Below are 6,884 nucleotides of genomic sequence, written 5' to 3' on the forward strand. Positions count from 1 at the left end.
TTATTTAGAGTTTATGCACTTAATAGTCACAATTAAGTACAATTTTAAATCCAAAAACTAGATTGAGTACACAATTACTCTATCTCTCGACATTATTGTTGCTAGTCGTCATATTCTAATCATCTTATGTGTCGAATACAATGATGAAAACCTCCACTGGTTTCTAATATTGACGAAGTGGTACTAGCAAAATTTATGTTTAATCAAATAAACATTTAAAGAAGAAGGTCCCATTAGATGTCCCACAACTAACTTGTTGATTCTTCAATAATTTGGGGTAGTTTCCTTTCTAGTGTCCAACATTTAAGACAATGGAAACTTTATCGGTCGGGATTGATAGGTTTAGTATCGTCATTCTCAACAACTTTACCTTTAACATTACCTTGTATCAATTCCATTATAATCTTTACTTCTTGAACCTCGTCCTCATCTTAACGGTTTAAGAGAATGCTCCCACTCATTTCAATGAGTCTTTACTTTGAGAAGCAAAATTGAATTTCATGAAGATTACTCTTCATTTGTTCGTTTTAGTCTTAAAACTTTCATTGAAGTGGTTGCGTTATTTTGGTCAATTACGAATTCTTGACAAAACTAATTACCAAAATAATTTATCGCTTCAAGGTACTTAATTCAATTAAGTATATGAATAACAATCCATTGTAAGTAGATGTGTTAGTCAAGAATCAAAAACCTGTTTGATAATGAATAACTTTAATCTATACTCTTTACAAGAGATCCTTAGCAATGGTTCATTTGAGGTTTTAGAAGCAAATTCATATTTGTCTTTAGTTACGATGTTTTAATGGAGATTTGAATCAAAAATCGAAATGATATCGTATATGAATTGTGGTAAAGAAATAGAACAATATAATAACGAAATAATGGAAAACTTAACATTTATCGTTTTATTAATACTTGGAAAAACAAGTATAGCATTTACATAGTGACCTCTACCCAACTATGATAAATGATTCCAAGATCCAAATTCATATTAACTTGGGCACGGTGTGACCGATACATCCCTTATCAATATAACTCGGTGGATTAACTCTTTAATCGATTCTACTTTTAGAACTCTTGGTCGATAAAATTACATTAACATTTATCTTTAGCCCAAAACACATCCGACAAGGGCACGGTGTGGCCGATACATCCCTTATCAAAAAAAAACTTTTGTTGAGTTCAACCCAAATTTCGAATAAGTGTGTCCATGATCCAAATCCACATCAACTTGGGCACGGTGTGGCCGATACATCCCTTATCAACATGAATTCGGTGGATAGACATTTATCACCCACTTCCCCTACGTAACAAGGTTTGTACCCCGGTGTGGCCGAGTGCACTCCCTCACGAAATAGGTTTTCATGGTTTCTACTCTTTGGTAAGGCTATGTCTCAATTGTTTATTTTAGCGAGAGGTCATGTCAATTTATTATCTATCACGTTTTAAGTGAACTAAAGCGGTGAACTACGATAATTATAATTGACACGGTCGATATACTCGATTAAAAGATGATGCATGTTTTAGTTATGGCTATTTAGCGATGCATGCAACATATAAATAAAATGCAAAGCATAAATTAAATAAAATCCTAGTATGGCCTTCCTAAAATAGAAAATCTAATTAACTATTACATATTCGGAAACCAACTCCATTGGTCCCTTGAACTTCGATTGAGGCACACATCTCGAGGTAACACCGTCTTTATGTATCACCTTCTTGAAGAAATCCGTCTTTATGGAACTCCGGAATAAATAAATTACATAATTTCCTATTATACATTTGTAATTAAAATAAAATAAATCTATTAAATTACAAAACGGTGATGCGAGATCACAAAAATTACAACCGAATCGATATTTCCATACATTTCGGGTAATACCAATTAAAACTAAGGCCATACTAAGTAAAAATTACATAATTCAAAATTACATAAAATAAAATTATGACAATCATAAATAAAATGCAGCATTATAATATGTATGAACATGCCCAATTTTATGCTAAATCGCCTTTAAGGAGCCAATATCGTATATTACACGGTTTTTACGGATTTGCGTGATTCAACGTTTTAAAATCACAATAAATTACATAAATTCATATTTATGCACAAGTTAATTATCCTAACCTCTTAGGACTCAAAATTAGTCTTCACTAATTATTTGACTATAATTAACTCATATTTCTTAAACTTGTTCATTAATGGACTTAAAATTACAATAAAATGCTATAAACTTCAAATAAATCACAAAAATTTCAAATAAATTCAAAATTCGAAATTTAAACTCATGAACATTCTGGAAAAATACCATGACACTCATAAAGTTCTAAAACTTAGGTTAAAAATTTCGAAATTTATCCGGAAAAACAATGTTGCGGTTTATCGGTTTTAACAAATATAATCATAAAAACATGAGAAAAATTATATTTATCAACTTTTCAATTTTAGATCTAAAATGGATAATAAAATGCAACATATGACGTTTTTCCTTAGTCATGGAGTATGTTTTAGGAATTATTCACTAATTAAGTCACTATTTATGCTATTTTTCATCAAAAATCCATAAATCATGCATAAAGACTTCAATATAGCCCATTATTTTACACACATCTTGTAAAATTGCATGTGATAACATACTAAATTTCTATGACCAGATTCGAAATATTTTTCATATTAACCTATTTTTCATCTAAATCCGATTTTTATCATGAAAAATCCATTTTTCGAGCATAAGAACTCATAAAATTATGAAAATTTCCAGATCATCTAAAAATAATATATGTGAAAACATATCCAAAAACCACTGGAAAATTCGAAGTTTAGCTAATTTTCGTCCAAAAATGACATTTTTATCATAAAAATCACATTTTAATGCCAATATTATATAAAATGAACAATAAAATCCATAAATTTACCAAAATATCCTAAATATATTTTAGGATCAGAAACTTTAACATGCATAAATTATTTTCGTGATATATCATAATATCACAAATTTACAAGTTTTGTTTGTTAATCATATAACTCGGAAAAACAATAACCGATTTGCATGCAAACAACCTTGTGCTCATGATACCGATTGAAGGAAAGGTAGATCTATATACTTAACATATTCATATATGTTTTATTTTAATTTGTCATAAAATTAAATGGTGATCTTATGCATGCAAACTAAAATAAAAGAAGATAAGAAAACATTTTCTCACCATATGTATTTCGGCTATTTGGGCACCAACAAGATCTCCTTCTTGTTAGTTCTTGAGCTTTCCAATATTGGATGAACATACATGACCTCAAAATAGAAGCCCTCCAATTAGTAGCACCCAAGACAATCCCTAAACCCACAAACTAATATGTACTAGATATTTATATTGTGGTTTACCTTAAAATTGATTACTAATACTCATATATTACATTGATAATTTTAGTAATCTTTTGAACAAATTTGGATCAAAAATTCATCCTTTTGATGAAGATTAAAGAAAGAAATAAAACATGAACATTTGCATGTGTTATGAATGGTAGAGTGTGATAATGATAAAAGAACAAAAGCCCTCTCACTTGTAGAGAGGCCACACGGTTTGGGTGAGGCAAAAGGACCAATATATGGTCCTTCACTTTTCATTTTGTTCTTTTCTATACCTTAGGCTTGTAAGGCTAGTTGTAGGTTAGTGATTATTAGCTTATTTTATCTCATAAAATAATTCACCCACTAACTTCCTTTACACTCTTATTTCGGTCCATCTATATAAAATGGACTACCATTTTATTTTTGTCAATTTGTCATTTGTCACACAATATGTCACATGTAGTATGATACATGTTACTAATTAATTAAATGCATATTTATCACATAAATATCATTTTATAAATTAATTAAATTACATTCAACAAATTGACTAGTGATACTTGATCACATAAATAAAATGGGTCATATAATTATAATTCACAATATCTTGTAATTATAATCAACCATTCATTCTTATCTTTATTGTTTCTCGAACAATAAACAATTTTAGTAATAAAGCATTTTATTTACTAAAATAAATCTTATTTAATCCCATTATAATAAGATATCAATATTCTCTCTCGCAAATTGAATTGTTCAATTTTAAGGAATTAATTAATCTGTATCGGTATACAATTAATTAACCTTTTCAATTAAGGGAATCGTCCTTTAAGTGTGACCTCAAGGGATCAACTGATCACCACCGTCGCACGACAGTAATGTCAAACTCTAGCCAGCCAATCATTACCGATATGTGTGGACCAGTTGACTATATATATATTATGTATCATCCCTTCCGTATTCTTGAAATGAGATTTAATAATGATATTTAAATCATGTGATCGCACTATTGTTGAGGACACATTTCCCAACAGCTACTGCCTTGGGTGTACTCAGCCGAGTTTAAGGCACACTCGATCGAGTAGAGCGTACTCGGTCGAGTGCCTGTGGTACTTGGTCGCGTGCCCAGTCTGAAACAGATTAATTGCGCGGTTTTGATTAAAATGATTGGAGAGGTATTTAAAACATTTCGTCAGTTTATGATTCATTTTATAATAACCTAATCATTCCCTACTCTCTCTAATCATCTTCATCAATTTCTAAGCAAGGATTAAGCTATTGTGGGTTCCAGATCTCTTGTTTCCGTACCAATCGTGTTAGTAAGTCTCTAGTATTTAATCAGTTTATTGTTTCAGTTTGTACAAACCCTAATTTGGGCGAATTGGGGGAATTAGTAATGAGTGTATACTAGATCGATCAATGAAGGGTAGTTAGTAATTATTATGTGTTAATTATTTGTAGGTGACAGTTTCATGGAGGATTGCTATTGCAATTACTTGTGTGTGTTTGGATTGCAAAAAGATGGGTTTCCCTACTCAATATGATATAGTGTAATTATTGCTATATATGATTGTGATTATTGTGGAATATGATTACGATAGTGTGATGGTGATATGGTTATTGGATTGTGATATTGTGATTGGATTGTGAGCCATATCGAGAGATGGTCTCACCCGCATTGTGAGCCACCTAGATTAAAATTTAATGTGACGTGACATATTTAAATGTGATGTTGCATATTTTTAATGTGACATAGCGAATTAATGTGATATTTATTATCAATTTATTATTATATGACATTAATTTAAATCATTTATCTATAAATTAATTTAATTCACTTATATCTATAATATTAAAGGATATTATCATTGTTCTTAAATTAATTTTGTATATTATTGTCTTCCAAAATTTATATAACCCTTACAAATTTACATCAAATTTCATAATTTATAATTAATATTGACATTTTAATTGAAATTTTTGTAATAAAACATGTTAATAAATTTCATAATCTATAATTAAAATTGAAATTTAATTGAAATTTTTGTAATAAAACATGTTAAGAAATTAATTAAACCTCTTCATATTACTAAACACTCACCATTATTAACATTTTCCTATTTAATTCATTGTTTTTAAAATTTTTATAATAAAACCTGTTAATAAATTAATTAAACCTCTTCATATTACTGAACACCCACCATTATTAACATTTTCTTGTTTAATTTTTTTTTAATTAAACATGGTAATAAATTGATTAAAACTCCCCATAATACTTAACACGCACCAAATTAATTAAAAGTTTTTCCTATTTAATTATTTTTTGTAATATAATATGTTAATAATTTTATTAAAACTCCTTATATTACTCAACAACCATAATTTTCATTAACATTTTATCTTATTTAATTCATCTCTTGAGGTCCTCGGCAATCAATTATCTAATTTAATAATACCACAAAATAAATTAAAAATTAAATTAAAATATGGGAATTTATGATTGTGTAATGACTATAAAACCTACAATACCTATAATAGTTTTTATTCACTTTATTTATTTAAAATATGCCCATTTGTCATGAGTTTCTAAGTTGTGGATTGTATTTTATGGTTTAATTTATTTATTTGATTATACTGATTATATTGAGTATTATTATCGAGTATTATTGTTGTTGTTGTTGTTGTTGTTGTTGTTGATGATGATGTGTCCCATAAAGTATATTTTAATTTGTTATGTTGTTGGTTTTATGAATCGTTTGCTTTATATTTGAATTCATGTTTTCCAGTTGGTTTAATTTAAGTGACTTACAGGTGACAATGTTTTGATTCGTTTGTCAAGTTTTTGCCAGATTGATGTTTTATCTTTTGGCCAATGTATTTTTTTATATAACTTTAAAGCACCATGAAACGTATGTGAATGCGGATAAGGCAAACCATCACGTGGGTAATCTGAAAAGGGAAGAAATACAAAAGACACGAAATTGAGGTAAAATTAAAGGTAAAAAACGTAAGGTAGAAACTGATAAATAATGGATGATTGTTGATCTCAAAATAGAAGTCTTATAATATTTCTTTTAATTTGTTATTAAACGTATATTGTGGTGTAATTTTACTATTATACTTTCCCGATCAACCTATTTAATTTGAATTTGTCTTTTTGTATTCACGAGTATAATCATCTCTAACATATATTTTTCTTTTTCATTTTATATGAACTATTATCAAGGCATGCAATAAAAGGAAGCGAAAGTGAACCTTCGGGTAAATATTAAATAATATGATTTCTAAATTCTACTTCGTATGTTTTTAAGTTTATGTGTTTTTTTTTTTCAAAACAGGAATAATACATAAAATTTACTGTCATAATTTCCTTAGAAAAAAAGAAACCCTACTCTCATAATTAATGATAAATAAATAAGTACAAATAATTAAATAAAAAATCTTTAAAATTTCACAATATACCTTTTGAACCATCATGATAATAATTAATCATTTTAATTATGCCATTTCCTCTTCCAATTTAAGTTTTCTCCA

Source organism: Silene latifolia, chromosome Y (assembly GCF_048544455.1).
Source record: "Silene latifolia isolate original U9 population chromosome Y, ASM4854445v1, whole genome shotgun sequence".
Lineage (NCBI taxonomy): Eukaryota > Viridiplantae > Streptophyta > Magnoliopsida > Caryophyllales > Caryophyllaceae > Silene > Silene latifolia.